General features: G+C 39.6%; 1 long non-coding RNA gene across 2 annotated transcripts in view; it reads right to left on the bottom strand.

The window, feature by feature from the left end:
* Positions 1-11,995: 11,995 nt before the first annotated feature.
* LOC140134034 (uncharacterized) overlaps positions 11,996-16,878 on the bottom strand; it is a 33,846-nt gene continuing 28,963 nt past the window's right edge. For both annotated transcript variants that reach the window (XR_011856031.1, XR_011856030.1), the window contains exon 3: positions 11,996-12,148. This is a non-coding gene — a long non-coding RNA (uncharacterized lncRNA). The remainder of the gene's footprint in view (positions 12,149-16,878) is intronic.

The following is a 16,878-nucleotide window of genomic DNA, read 5'->3' as shown; positions in this document are numbered from 1 at the left end:
TTTACATGGGAACCTGTCATAGTGTCTCAAATCCACTAAAGTCCATCAGGTTCAGTAATGTCATGTGTTAACCATTTCATAAGTAATTTTTCATACTTAGACTAGTATAAATGACTTTATGTAATTTATATAGCCATTGGGGCACATTTGAGTCCGTGAGCCAGTTTTCTGTCGGACTTTGCACATCATTCTTTCTACTGCAAACCAAATGCACATTTAAAAAGTGCCACCCTTTTGTGGCACAGCTGCACTATTCTTCATGCGCCACATATTTCTGCACTGAAGAGGTCGTTCTAGTGCTCAGTCGAACCGTGCACCATATTTAACATGAAAAATTTGGCAGAAGCGTGTTGCACGCCCCATGTTAAAGGTGCACAAAAGAAAGTGGTGCACTCTGTAGGAGCAGTGCAGAGGACGTCAGATTCATGTACAATGGGCACCAGAAATCCTGAATCTGCCTCCCTGTGCACTATACACAGGCAAACTCCACATAGTGCACATTGCACTGTTCTTAGTAAATGTGCCCCATTATGTTAAAATTATTTCTGAAGCATTTTCAAAGAGATATACACTCAGTAAGGAACCAATACCTATTCTTGGTTAATAATGTGTTAATTTAAAAACTCAGGGAAATATTTACCATTATATTCTGAGGATCAGACACCTTATAACTAGAGATGGGCGAATCGATTCAAACATAGTGGAATTCGATGCAAATTTGATGGAAAATTCGATTTGTCTGAAGTTTAAACTGATTTGTTTTTCCCCTCTTTTTTAGCTAAATGGGCACAAGCACAACGTGTTACATGGGGCAGAGAACTCAGGGAAGGAGAAAGGAACACCCCCAATGACATCTGCAGACCTGTAAACCAATCATCGACCGGCAGGCTTATGTGATGTCACACAGCCCTATAAAAACTGTCAGCCATTTGCAATCTCGGCGATTCACACTGCATGTGTAGCGTCTAGCTGCTTTTACTGTACTGTGCTGTAGGGATTTCTGCTCCAATCCCAGGGTGTGCGTCTAGGGGGATCTGTATACCCCAAATAGCAGTTCTTTTTTGTTACTGAAGCGAGTAGAAAGAAATCTGTTTCATATCCACACAGCTGCTGTAGTGATTACTCCCCTCTCCCAGGGTGTGCGTTTAGGGGCATCTGTATACCCCAAATAGCAGTTATTTTTTGTTACTGAAGCGACTAGGAAGAAATCTGTGTCATATCCACACAGCTGCTGTAGGGATTTCTGCTCCTCTTCCAGGGTGTGTGTTTTGGGGCATCTGTATAGCACAAATTATAATAGTTTTTTGTTGTTATAGTTGAGAGCAAGAAATAAGTGTCAAATCCACGTAGTTTTTCACTCCAATTACAGAGTGTCCATTGTGGGGTATCTGTATAACGCAAATTCTCATGTAGTTGATTAACCACTATGTCAGACAGAGAGCTGGCAGGTGGAGCAGGCACAGGTCGCAGCACAATAAGGGGACATCACAGCAGGGGTGACTCTGTGAAACCAGAACTGCCATTGTCATCTAGCGGCAGTGTGTTTTGTTGATCTAGGTCACCCAATTCCTCAAATATAACATCTGACAACCCCAGACAAGAGTCTGTGGGTTTGTCAGATACAACAATTAGTTGGCATGGTCCGGGAGCAGGTCAGCGGTCCTAACCTGCCCTCAACCTGCCTCTGTCCTGTTCATTTCCCTCAGCCAGAGAGCTACTAGGTGGTCTGGGCTCAGCGTCACTATACAGCCAGAACAAAGTGTTTGAGGACAGTCAGCAGCTGCTTGGCAGTGAAGAGGTAGGGCAGACATATGCTGCTTCGTGTAGTAGGCAGGCTGTGCATACTGACACCGGTGAGGAGAATAGCGGTGACGCAAATTGATGATGATGTAGCGGATCGCACATGGGAGCCGGGGGTAGCAAGGGACTCATCATCGTCGGGCGAAGAGAGTGTCAGCTTGCGTATCAGGCAGCGGAGCAGACAGCAATTCGCTACTGTGGCCGTGAGTCAGCAGGGTGGCAACAGTGTGAGGATGGGAGCCAAACGGCCGCGGGGTACAAACCCCGCTTCAGAGGTCCAATTAAGCAGTGGTACAAGGGGTCAGCAAGGCAGCGGGGTTAGTAGTCATTCAGTGCAGAGTGTTGGCAGTAAAATCACCACCTGGGAGGTGTGGCAGTTTTTTGTTAGGACACCAGAGTAGCCGAGCATGCGTATATGTAGAGTCTGCGGGCAGAAAGTGAAGTGTGGCCAGGGAGCTAACATTAGCACCATGGCCCTGTATCAACACATGCAGTGTCAACATTCAATGGCCTGGGAGAAACGTGGAACATACGTGGAGGTCCATCCTGCTGCCGCATTAACAGCAGCAGCACCTAATGGCACACATGCCATTTCAGCCATTTAAGACTCCTTCACCTCTGCTAAAGCTGGTTTGTCCTTGACATCATCTCACGATCCAGATGCTCCTGCTCCTCGCTACGCATGGCGCTATGATTGAATTAGTTCCTGCTCCTGCGTTCCTGTGTTCCTGCATTCCTGTGTTCCTGTGTGCCTGTGTTCCCATTCCCATCTGCCTGGACCTCTCGTTGCTGACCCTGGATTGGACTTGACCTTGCATCTCTGCGACCTGCCCTGACCCTGTGCCTGAATCTGACCACAAGACTGTCTCCTGCTAAGGTACTTCAACCTCGGCTCCCACCGTGGGCTAGTCGCACCTGTGGAACAACCTAGTGGTACCCTGCCGCAGCAAGTCCATATCGTTTGCGGCGGCTCTGGTGAAGACCAGGTGCCACTTAGATTCCGGTCCCAGGTGTCGGCTAGTACCAACTCCTGCGGTGGTCCAGAGGATCCACTGATCCCGAATCCTGACATTAATGATGCAAAGAGCTAGAATAGATGGAAGTGGTAAGTGTTCCTCTTTAAAGGAACACTCCAGTCAAAGGTGATTCATTGCATTATACCTTGTTCAGGGCCTGAAGGGAGGAGCATAATTGTAGGTTCTAGCGAGGTTCTAGGAATACAATGAAAATCAGTAATGCTCCTCCCTTTAGGCCCAGCACCATGCATTATTCAATGAATTAGCTTTGACTGGACTGTTCCTTTAAGACACTTCCAGCATTTTGCCACTTATTAGAGCTCTTTTAGGTGAAACATAAATATGCGGTAATTGGTAATAAATGTATGATTAATTAACAACAAATAATAATTATGTAATAATACTGTCAGAAGTATATGCTGAGTTTAGTGGAGTGGAATAAGTTTGATTTAAGGAATGTATTACTGGTTACTAGAAGGGTACATATTGAATATGAATTATATGGAAATATGGAAATAATCTAAAATAAGAAGGGTTAGGGTTTGAATTTGCACTTTATAGGGCACCATATTTTGCACTTTAAAACACACCAGGGTTGAGTAAGGTGTTTTTGTTTAAACAGAAACAAAATTGGGAAAAGGGAAATTTAGTAAGATAGATACACTATAAGATAAATTTTACCTTACTGACTACTCGATTATTGATAATTTTTTTTTTTTTTTTTTTCTTGAACTTCCACATCGCCCCCCTATACCAACCGCCCCCCCCCCCCCCCCCCGGGTTTTTTTTTTTTTTTTTTTTTTTTTTTTATTAAGCACCTTGATACAAAGCTGATTACCTTAAGTAAAGTGGCAGGCAACACTTCGGGAACATAGAGTGTTCAGTATAGGGTGGGAAGATGAAGTTTTAAGTAATGCTTTATATGGAATTAGAGGGGAATACTCCATGAAAACGAGGGATCAGGCTTAATTTTGCACTTTGTATCGCACTATATCCGGCACTTTAAAAGGTATTAGTGTTAAGTAATGTGTTCTTGTCTATACGGAGAATAATACTGGCAGAAATAAAGTAGAATTAACAAGAGATAACACACGATAAGGTGATAATATTTATTGCATGTTAAATTCTCTGGATATTGACTATCTGAACAATGTTGTTTATTATTATTATCATAATGGGTTTTTTGTTTTTTTGTTTTTTTTTTTATCCGCCTCCCCTTATTCCAGGGAAACTAAGTGCGCTTAGGAAAAATAAATATGCATATGTATTATTTAAGGGAGGGTGGGAGAGGGAGGGGGAAAGGGCGGAGGGAGGAGGAGAGAGGAGGGAAAGATTTCTTTTTTTTTTCTTCTTCCTCCCAACCCTGGCTCTCTTTTCGTCTCATCACTCTTTTTACTTATACTTTGATACCCAATTTCCCGCTTTAAAGGGGAAAGATTGGCAAGTTTCAGTTGAAAAGTTCAAGTTTAAGTGACCTTGGTAGTAAGCGGGCATGGTACCGCTTCTTTCCATAAACCCCCAGAATAAAAAGTAGGTTAAGAAGATCTAAAAAAGAAAACCTACATGACCCTTGAGTTCTGTGGGACAGGGTCCCCTCGATTCTTTATAAGGCTTTGTTTGTTTGTTTTGCTTTTTTGGCTTTTTTTTTGTGTTTTTTTTTTTTTTTTTTTCTTTCTCCCCTTCCCACGCTCCTTCCCTGATCATTGGTCCAATTAATTGATTAGTGAATGAACGGTTTAGGCTCACAGTCATCCCTTCTGTTAGGTTCTTTGAATGTTAAGGGCTTGCACAGTCCCGGCAAGCGGTCAATACTATGGAACTATCTGAGGAGGAAAAAACTCCAGGTGATATTTCTACAAGAAACACACCTCTGCCTCCGCAAGCCATATCGATTATCTTCCACTTCATATCCTCACGCATACCATAGTTATACGTCAGACCCGAAAGCCAGAGGGACTAGCATATTGATTTCTAGCGCACTTCCTTGGGAATGGATAGATACATATTCTGACGAAGAAGGGCGAGTGGTCTCAGTTAAGGGACGCATCGCCTCCCAGATATTCACATTTACATCTGTATACCTCCCTAATAACGGCCAGGGCAGAACTTTGAATAATATCTTGGACAGGTTAGCTAGATTTGAGGAAGGTACCGTGATTCTGGGAGGAGACTTTAATGTGGCCCTAGACCCAAGAGTAGATATCTCATCAGGAGTTTCACAACATTCAGCCTCGGCATTGCGCTATATTAGGCGCATTATACATGGCCACAGATATGTTGACTCCTGGAGATTACTGCATCCAACGGAAAAGGATTATACATACTATTCCGTGCCGCATGATGTATACTCTAGACTCGACATGATATTTGTTAAACATCAAGATTTGCAGTTACTCCAGGACTCAACAATTGATACTATTTCATTTTCTGACCATGCCCTAATTGAAATAAGGGTATCTCTTGGGGTTTCCATGCCTAAACAGTGGCAGTGGAAACTTAATGTTTCACTACTGGAAGATTTACAAACATTGACGGAAGTAAAACAGGCCATAGAGGAGCATTTTACCTCAACCCAGGGCGGTGACTTGGACCCTTACACCAGGTGGGAAGCTCATAAAGTAGTTAGCAGAGGGGTTTTTATTAAGTATGGTGCGAGACGGAAGAAGGAAAGAGACAGACGTTTAAATGCCCTACTTGAACAAATAAAGGTACTCGAAACACAACATAAACGTCTACCGGACGGCGATCTTAGGATACAACTAATACAAGCCAGGGAAGAGCTAAGATCGTTTCTGCTATATAAAGCAAAAAATACACTTAAAAAATGTCGCCGTTTTTTCTATGAAAATGGGGACAAATGCAGTCGGGGTTTAGCAAAAGCTTTGCGCAATCAGAGGTCCACTACATATGTCCCAAATGTAAAAGATAAACAAGGCAATAATGTCAGTTTACCTGATAAAGTGGCAGAGGTGTTCAGGGAATATTATGCCTCATTATATTCAGCAGATAGCGCCAACCAGGCTACAGCAAACCCAAACTTTAGGGTACATATACAGGATTATATAAGGGAGTCAGGACTACCTTCCTTATCCGAGATCGACCTGGAAAATCTAGAGAGCCCAATCACGAAGGAAGAATTGGAAAAGGCAGTAGGGGATACACCGCTCGGTAAAGCACCAGGCCCAGACGGGTTTTATCTAGTATATTATAAACAGCTATTTGAGGAATTGAGTCCATATATGATTGAGGCATTTAATTCTCTGACAGTTGGCCAGACCTTCCCAACAGACTCTCTCAGGGCATATATCACAGTCCTTCCAAAGGAGGGAAAGGACCCCACGCAGTGTCTCAGCTATAGACCGATCTCCCTGCTCAATGCAGACACAAAATTGTTGGCCAAAATACTAGCGGAAAGACTGATGCCAATGGTGGCTAAAATCATACACCTAGACCAGACAGGCTTCCTTAAAGGCCGGGAAGCCAGAGATAACACCACGAAGGCTATTAATCTAATTCACTACACACAGGTACACAAACAGGCAGTTGCTCTGCTCTCAACAGACGCAGAAAAGGCGTTTGATAGGGTGAATTGGGTATATGTAGCTGAGACACTGCGTGGAATAGGCCTGAAACAAAATATGATGAAATGGATTTTAGCACTGTATTCAAATCCCACTGCAAAGGTTAGAGTAAATGGGATCCTGTCAGGAGATCTGCAGATCTGTAACGGAGTCAGACAGGGTTGCCCATTATCTCCACTAATTTTTGTTTTAACCCTGGAACCATTCCTGAGACAAATAAGATCAGATCAAAATATCTCGGGTATAACATGTCGATCCGAAGAAATTAAAATAGCTGCATATGCAGACGATTTATTATTTTTTGTATCCAACCCAAGAATCTCTATTCCTAACCTCATGCGCCGTTTAAGAGAATATTTCTGCTTATCTAACTTTAAAATTAATCTCTCTAAATCTGAAGCATTGGCAGTAAACATACCACTGGAAGAGTCAAAAAGATTGGAGGAACTGTTCCCCTTTAAGTGGCCAAAGGAGGGACTATCATATTTGGGAATAAAGCTAACATCTAAATTAAAAGATCTATATAAGATAAATTTCCTTTCTTTACTAAGTACTATTAAAAAGGACTGTGAAAACTGGGGTAAAGGGAGGTTTTCATGGCTGGGCCGTTGTGCCATATTTAAAATGAATATCTTGCCTAGAGTTCTATATATGTTTCAGGCCCTCCCAATACACCTCCCAGGCGTCTTTTTTAGGACAATAGCATCGATACAGCAAAGATTTACATGGGCGGGGAAAAAACCACGATTAAAGAAGGAGATCTTATACAGACCAAGAAACAAGGGGGGACTGGCACTGCCAGACCTTAAATCTTACTACAGAGCTTCCCACCTGGTGAGGGTACTTGACTGGTGCAAACACACTAAAAATAAATCATGGATCACTGTGGAACAGCAACTGTCACCAGTCTCACTATCTAGTGCTCCCTGGCTTGAAAAAGAACTACTCCCACAATTAATGAAACATCCAACAATTGGGGCAACTCTAAGGGTATGCTCCTCCCCTCAGGTCAAAAATGGATTAATTCCAACACACTCGTCTCTCTACCCGGTCCTGGATAACCCTAGATTCTTGATGGGAATGGAAGATATAATCTTTAGGGACTGGAATGCAATGGGGGTAAATAGGGTATCTCAATTCCGCTCAGGGTCAAGATGGCGTTCGCCAGGGGAAATGACAGAAACCTGGGGGGTGAGAACGCTGACCCCATGGAGATCTATGTTCTTGCGCTCCTATTTATCCACATTTCCGCAGTTAGAATGTTTTGAAAGTGAAAAAACTGACTTTGAAGAAATATGCACAAACGTAGAACCTGCCCAACACTCCTTATCTAGGATCTATGGCATATTAATGAAAGAAATGAGCCAAACACTGCCCACTTTTACAACAAAATGGGAACAGGAACTTCAAATTAATTTGAAAATAGAACAATGGGAACGAGTATTTCAATTTACGTATACTTCTCTTATTAGCTCAAGACTTCAAGAGGGGAACTATAAAATTATATCACAATGGTATCAAGTTCCACTGAAGATACATGCCATATTCCCAGAGGTTAGCCCACTGTGCTGGAGATGTGGAAGGGAGGAGGGTTCATTTGAGCATGTTTTTTGGTCCGGTTCTGTGCTGCAGCCATTTTGGCAAGCAATACATTATGTTATCCAACAGAAACTAAATATTAATTTCCCCTTTGAGCCGGCCTTTGTTCTTTTACAACACTGTGAATTCCCTAAACAAGTATACGTAGGGTCATTATTACAATATTTATTATTGGCAGCACGCTTATGTATACCGATTTTTTGGAAAAAAACATTAGCACCACCTATGTCCCTCTGGCTTTCAAAAGTAAATGATATTATGAATATGGAAGAATTAACTTTGTCCGCAAAGGGAGCAAAAGATAAATTTGATGCCACTTGGGGTATATGGACGAGATTTAGTTGACAGAAGAGGACAGTTAGAGTTTGAAGGCTTGCCAGCAATTAAAGTTGATACTCACGAGGATTCTTGAGTATGGTTGGGAGGAGCAAGAGGGAGGCTTTTTCGTTTATTTATTTATTTATTTTTCTTGTTTTTCTTTTTCTTGCCTAATGCTTGTATTGTGTAAGGGTGGATATTTTCTTGTTTGACTACTTTGTCGTGTATTGTAATTTTGTGTCATGTATTGCTGTGGTTTTATGGATGTAAGTATTTATAAAAAAGAGATAAATAAAAAGTAAAGTTTCAAAAAAAAAAAAAAGAAGTATATGGACATATACTGTGAACAATTACCTTGCACATCACACAAATGTTCATATTTAGGTGACAAAGGATTAAAAGGGAACATAGGAGATTATTAGGCAGATCTTTACAAATGGCAATGCCCAGCTGGAAGTCACCACCCAGGAACCACATTAGTCAGTCACTGTCACAGTGGCTGCTTTGTAAATGCTATTGAAGTATTCCAAGCTTTGCAGACATTGTTCTGTGTCCTGAATTTGCACAAGGATCTTATATGTAAAATGTGTTTTCAGCAATCCCATTTATGTGAAACCCAAGCTTGACCAACACTGAAAATAAAAAAAAACAACACACAAAGTAAATTACTCTAGAACATGGGCGCCAATTCTGTCAGAAACAGGTATGAATAGAAAACAGCAGATTCTTGGTGTTACGGTGGTATGTAACACAAGGATCAGCAGCTATTCAACTCTTCCTCTCAGATTAGAGTAGCACAACAAGACCATGAAGAGGTCAGTCCTTACTGACTAATCCTTTGCCGCAGAGGCTCATTGTCAGATTTATACTCACTTCAAATGGGGAATAATCTTCTCTCTAGATCAACTAAGATTGCCCAAAGTCTGAAAAGAGCTCCATGGCAACTCCAGCGTGGCTTTTCAATTACTTGGAAGGATTTGAGATGTGCAGGACCCGCAAAGGACTTTTTTTCTTTTCACGGGGATTACTTCCTAAAAGAGCAGCTAGAATATGTAATAGACATTTTGGGCTGCATATATTAGGAACTTCTCTTATGGTCTAAAGATCAATCTGTAAAGCTGTTTCTGGGAAGGGGTCACACAATATATCTGAAAACAATTTGAGTGCTTTTGATTCTGAGTCTCCATTATAGGGGACCAGAAAAGCAAAGATTTCCCCTAAGCAAGCAACTAAGATAAACATAATTGTAATGTCATCTGTAAATATGGATGAAAACATGTGGGAAAGTCTTTCCCACCAAGGACCTAAATCTGAGTTAGGCGGTTTTCACACAGCCCATATCTAGCCTACAGCCACACACCGGAGAGGGATGAGCAGCACTCCCCTCTCCATAGCGTTGCACAGAGCGCGGCCATACGTATGGGGAAAGATAGAGCATGCTCTATCTTTTCCCCAAGCACCATACAGTACGGTGCCACACATATCTGGTGACTGTGCAGGCGCCATAGCCTTCTATGGGGATGTACCTCTATATCTGGCCGCAAACTTGCTATCAGCACTGTAAATCATAATTTAAGAAGCAAACCAAAGGAACAATGCTTCAGATTATCAATGTACCTCATTTAGAAATCTAGAATGTTAACACCCTATTAGGGAATTCATAGTTATTAGTTAACATTTCCACTTATCTATAATACAGAAGGAGCTAAGATTTGGGGCTAAAGCAGCAGGGACCCCAACCAAGATCTCGCTATATTTACAGAATGTCCAAAAACATACTGGTTGGTTGATTTGATTGTGAGTCCCATGGCCACAATTTTAGAAAGATTTAGAAAGGCTGTAAACATAACAGCCTATGCTTTCTTATATCCAGTTCTCTGGGACCGAGGGGTGCCTGCTGTCACTGCCAGCCTTTATTTATGGCGCGGCTTGTATTAGTGGGAGCACGCTAGTGACGCTTGTTCACTGTTGACCCTCTGTATAGAAACAGTGGCTGGCAGTGACGTGTGGCACCATACTTGTCTGGAGTGCCAGAGAGCAGTAAGTGGTTGGTTGTTATTTTTACATCAGACAGGGTCCATGTAATAAAAAATATCAGGCCATGTGCTGCCCATCAAAGCACATAACTTGATGAAATCCTAATTATTTGGAAGAATACTAGCACAGGAACTTTCATTACTGCAGGTTTCTTCCAGAAGTTTGTTTAGTTAGAAGAAAAACCCTTTAACCTCTTGTCTTCCATCAGGAAGTCATATTCTGTTTCCTAGATAAAAGTCATGATAAAGCGTCTGCCCTCAGTGAAGAGATGATAGAATATATCAGATCTGGTAGAAGGACATTCTTGTGCACCTGATATCTCCTGAAACATGATGGTGCACAGTAACTCTTGATGATGTGCGGTTCTTCCAAATCATGATAGAAGAGGCACAGATAACTCTTTGTTTGAGAACAGTTTTCTCATTAAACTCACATTTTCACGGTTCACCAGAATAACCAAGGTCTGTCTACTGCTTCTTCTGTTGAACAGTTTTATTCCATTAAAGATAACATAAACTGCCCGAACAATTGCAGCATTGTGGTGAGCAGAAGTTCAAAGGGTGAACACACGTCACGGGGGAAAAATGTCTGCTTTGAAGACGAAATAGTAGGTTATGGTTGTGAGGTTTAATGGAATTGTACTTTTAAAAGAAATCATTTAACAAAAACTGCAATAAGTTTTATAGCAGGGATAGAACTGGATATGGTTTGTATCAAAAAAATACATTATGGTTATGTTGCAGTTGTGTATATTTTTGTCTTTCCTTCTGTTTGAACATTGTATGGTTTATGTTGTTTTTACATTTTATGGATTCATTTATTAGAACGACAGTAAAGAGGAAAAAATCATATGGGGCATTGCTCTGGCAAAGCAGAGAGGGGACCTTTGATGCCTATATGCCCTACTCAAAACTTCTTGTTTGTTCATAAAGTTTGACAAGTTTGATTCTTGCACCATAAATTTAATAAGATACTTAAACAGGACCTTTATCTCCCAGTTTCAAGTTTTGCATAGAGAAAAAAATTGTAGATTGTAACTCATTATAATAAATGTTATGAAGCTTAAATATATAAACCTCTGATTATCCCATGAGTAATGAGGCCAAACATGTAAACTTTGTTTACTCTGTTATCTATGTTATTCATTGGAGACATGTATCTTAAAATTTTTTTTATATAATTAAGAATTTTGGTTTATTAGGCCTTATATATGTTCTGGTCGTTTGTCTTTTGTTCCATGTTTAGTTTTTTCTATCCTGGAAGGTGCGACTTTTGTTTTTGTAACTTTTTGTTGCAAATGTTGCAAATCCACTTGGACATAAGCCATGTAAGGGAGGTTTTGTACAGGAGTGGACACTTCTGTAAATTTTGGACATATGCATTTAAGGCAGTGGCCTACATCTTTACGCACTCTAGTCGCACCCCAGGGAGATGTTGACATATCAAAATGACTAAAGCTGTAAATTACAACTTATAGAAACAAATGTGCCGCATATCAAATTATTGAAAACTAGCTAAATTTAGAAGAAACCAATACATTTCAATAAACTGTGAATGCAAAAATGTATAAATTAAAAAAGGAGCAGTCCAAACTTTCAATGCCAAGAAGCTTTATGTGTAAATTTTAAACATTTAAAGCTTGTGAAGTTATTAAAATTTACATGTTCAAACATGGTCCAAGGAAATAAAAACACGCCATATCCTGCCATATGCAATATAATGTCCTTGCATGGAAAGTAACTGCGCAGCTGTACTTCAGTATTGCACGCAATCCTTCCTCTGCACCTGATCCAAGGCCTAAACAGTTGGAAAAATAAAGAAAAAAGTGATAGATTAGACAAATATTGCACAGAACATCTGGAAAATAAAGATGAATAAGGCACATTGCACAAAGTTCAGACAAATGTGTACTTAAAAATGAGTATACAGTGAAAAGTTGAAAGACAACAAAAAAGCCTTAAAAATAAAAAAAAAATGCAGAAATAAAGATACATGTCCCCATTAGCTGGTGCGTGGACTCACATTCAGACCTACATTTACCTTGTTTTGAGGCAAAGGTGATTTTTACAACTTTCTATAGTTTAGTAGTTTACTCTAGTAAGTTTGAAATATACTAATCTGATAAAAAAGGGATGAAGTTGTTTCCTGGACAGTGGTTCAGTGGTTAGCACTGTAACCTTGCACCATTGAGGTTCTTGCCAGTCAACAGCTGTGTGGTGGTTGAATATTCCCCTAGGGCAGTGGTGGGGAACTTATGGTACAGGTGCCAGAGGTGGCACTCAGAGCCCTTTCTGCGGGCACTCAGGCCATCACCCCAGGACAGAATTCACCAAACAATGAGTCTTCCTGCAGTCCCAGGCAACTTAAGAAATGCTGCTCTCAGCACTATTGTAAAGCGACTCTTCTTTGGCTGTTTGGAACTGCAGGAAAAGTGAGAAGGTGTGGACAGGGCTTCATTATCTTTGGAGGTCCTCCTTCTGGACCCACCATTCTTCCTGTACAGAGAGACCCTGGAAAGAAGCTACAATGATGGTCTAAATTTGTCCTCATTCTTTCAACAGTATTGGTGGCCTAATAATAATTTAGACTATATATTCAGATCTTAAAAACTTCTGGGCCCCAATGCAAAATTGTAGATCGACCTCCTATAATATTTAATTCTATAGTACTGACTGATTTATTCACATGAATTATTTGTGATTAGATTATGAGAAAAAAAAATAAGAGATATGCTTTATTTAAAACGTTTTATATTTTGCTAATGCAATGAATTAAAATAATTTTAGTTAATTACATAGAAATTATCAGGATTACACAAGACTGTGCTGCATCCACCGAAACTATGAAAAACCGAAACATATCCACTTGCTCTACTTTCAAGCCTTCTATATTCTGTACATTCACTTTTCTGTTTTATGACTCACTTAAACATCTAACAAATGTAATCATGAGATACCAAATTTATATAGGTTTTATAATATTTTCTTACATTAGCAAAAATTAAAACCTCCTTTACAAAAAAAATTCTTCAATTTGCCATCTTCTGGTGCTAATAAATCTTCTTACTTTAGTATACAGAGCTGTGTGTGGTGTCATTTTTTTAGACTTTTGATGATGTTTTTAATGCCACCATTTTAAGGACTGTACGACCTTTTGATCACTTTTTATAAAATTTTTAAGTATTTTTGAAAATGGCAAAAAAGTGGCATTTTCAACTTTGGCCACTATTTTCCATTATGGGATTTAACGCCGGAAAAAACTTATTATGTTTTTATAGAACTGACTTTTTGGGACGTGGTGATACCTAGCATAGTTACATTTATATCAGTTCTAGTGAAAGGGGGGTGATTTAAATCTTAATTTTTTTGTAATTTTTTAAAACTTTTTTTATTAGTTTTTTTCCTATTTTTCAAACCCCCCTGGGATACTTTAACCCTAGGTTGTCTGATTGATCCTACCATATACTGCTATAATACAGTATGGCAGTATATGGGGATTTTCTACCTCATATATTACAATGTGCAAATCGCACATTGTAATACATGGGCTAAAATCAGATATCCTTGGGTCTTTGTATGACCCGAGGCTGTCATAGTAACCTCCACTGATCAAATCCTAAATGGCGGCGCCCAAGTGCCATCGAAATTTAATTGCCTCAGGCAACTTTGCCGGAGGCATTTACAGGGTTAGCACCCACGATCGCTGTCAGCACTGACAGTGGGTGTTATGCAGAAAACGCCCCACCTTTTATGGAGAAGGCTTAGCTGGTGAGCCCTCACCATATACCCGCAGCCGGCATGTGACGTATAAATATATCATGCGTTCGTAAGGGGTCAAGGAGCCATAGACTTCTATTGCCCTCCGTGATCTCAAGAAGGTTATTTTATTTGGCCAACGGTTCAAAACTGTTTTCTTTTTCACTTTTCTGTACCACACTTTTCCTTGCAATAGAAGCACAATGTGAGGTTCTTTTACTAAATATGGAAATATTTAAGTGAATTTATGGGGAATGAGCAGCACAAGCCCTGTGTGGTCTGGCTGCATTTGGTTTGCAAATACAAAAAAGCCAGTAATTAACTTCATTATGGAAATACATACCATCTAATTTTATTTATTTCATTTTAGAAAAGAAAGAAGTGCAATATTTACGACACAAACATGAATTGATACAATAGGATGAATGAAACAATATGCCTTGTTCAGAGCTGGAAAATACATTCAGTGTTTACAATAATGAAGAGAACTTCCTTGAGAAATCTGCTCTCAGGCTGGTCATGGCGCATTAAAATTAGCCTGTTACTTACTGATTTTGTCCAGCTACACTTAAAGAGGTTGTACCAGGATAATAATAAAAAAATATATGTCTACTTTCACCCAGAGATTTTCTCCATTGAAGCGAACGGAGCTAAGCTGCAATACCAGACCCATGAACTTGTGAGCCGCGATTTCTGTGAGAAAGCAAAAACATTTTTCTCATTCTAATAGACACATGTTAAGAAAGACAAGTTCAGAAGCAATGGAGAGATGTATCAATCTGTATATGCCAGTGATTTGCGCACTGCATACACTGAAACAAACTACCCAAGGGTAGAACATGCCAGCTAACCCACATGCAAGATTCTGCTGGAATGGCAGACCACTTGTGATTCCACTGGTGCACGAAAAGTCCAATCACGGCCGTCGTGAATCCAGTAAAATAGAAGAGGAGACTGGCACTCAGAATGAACTTGTAGGGTCTTATCCAGATGATATTTATATAAAATATAAAACACATAACATCCAACAAAAAGGTAAAGCAACGGGGTCAACATGTTTTGACTCTCAGCGTCTTACTTACGAACCTCAATTTACTGAATATTCTAGACCATTTTTAGGCTGTTTTAACTCCTTTGAAAAAAGGGGCATTTCTTCTGTAACTAGAAGATGTGACCGGACAGAAAATAACCAGTGTGCCAGAAAATTCAGTCGATTCAGAAAATTATCAACGGCTAGAACCCCAATGATCACAAGAACAGAATAGACGTCCACCATTACAAGAATGATGGTCTCACCAGGTGGAGCATGCATCCTGCCACACCATTCAGTAATATGGATTTGTCAGAAATTACAGAGCACGGTGCTTCGCTATCTCTGGCACTACATAAAGAGTGAATGGGAGTGTAGGGCGTAGCTGGGTGCTCCCAATTTCTGATATTCACATCTCATGATCAAGGCTTAGAATGTAAATAAATTTGTAAAACATAAATAAATGCAAATAAAAAAACCCATAAAAATATGTCATGGGAAGTCATTTAAAGTACGAATGACATGACATGAAATTGGCTGTCCTAATGGACAAGTACCACTTCTGGAGTTATTTTCTTTCAGCTATTGTATTCATTCATTTGAAGTTGTTTTCATTAAAAATAATTATGCATATAAAGGAATTAAGCACTAACAATAATTCAATATGCTCCTTAAATAAAACAAAATAAAACTATATTGAAGATCTGCTAGAGTTATCAATAAAGCTGTGTGTACAAGACCTATGTTATACATAATTGCATATTGAACTGGATCTGTAGCATAATTAAAATGATTAAAGGGATTGTTTAGTTTTTAAATAAATAATTGTTTTTATAATGATAAGTTTACCAATTTTCCCAAATTCTTTCTGTATTAATTCCTAACGATTTTCTAGATCTCTGCTTGCTGTTATTCTATAGGAATTTTCATTGGTTGGGGATAGAAATCTGCCCATGGTGTTGTAATGTCACACAGGTGCTCCGATTAATTTCTGCATTATAAGGAGACGTACACCTGTGTGACCATGGACAGATTTTTATCCCCTGGAAGTAAAAAATGAAGATTCCTATAGAATGACAGCAAGAAGAGATCTAGAAAGTGGCTGGCTTTAGCACAAAGCTTGGATTGCAAAAAGAGGGAGAGGCTATGTGTTGGGGATCCCTGAGTACATGGTAGAGGGAAGGGCATTAATGTTAGTGGCAGCCAGGGATCACTCATGGAGATAATATAGGCCATATAGGCTGAAACACATCTTACCTGTTTTTCCACATGCATGTTATGCCAAGGAAGATATGTGAGCCCATTATGATGGAATTTTAAAAAGAAACATGAATAAAGTCAAGTAAGACAGGTTTCTATGAAAATAGAAGTAAAAAATCATATGATAAAACAAGGGGATACACATAATCCATAGGGAAAATTCAGTATTCCCTGAAACACACTAGTATGATTAATTTGTACAGTATATACATAACTTGGTTGAACTTGATGGACATGTGTCTTTTTTCAACCGTATAAACTATGATACTATAAACTATGATATATAATTTATGACATGTTGCCCAGAAATTTAAAAAGGGTTTTTAAGTTTCCACAATAAATGTTATTATTTTTCAATATACATTTGTAATGGCCCGGCCAATGCAGTAATTACAAAATAAATCACTCCTATCACGTCCAGCACTTTCCATTGTAGTTAAAAGGTAAACTTGTCTTATTTTTTATTCTAAATGAACAGATTA

This window comes from Engystomops pustulosus, chromosome 5 (assembly GCF_040894005.1).
Source record: "Engystomops pustulosus chromosome 5, aEngPut4.maternal, whole genome shotgun sequence".
NCBI lineage: Eukaryota > Metazoa > Chordata > Amphibia > Anura > Leptodactylidae > Engystomops > Engystomops pustulosus.
Note: the sequence above shows the minus strand (reverse complement) of the source record. Positions and strands in the feature narration are given on the sequence as shown.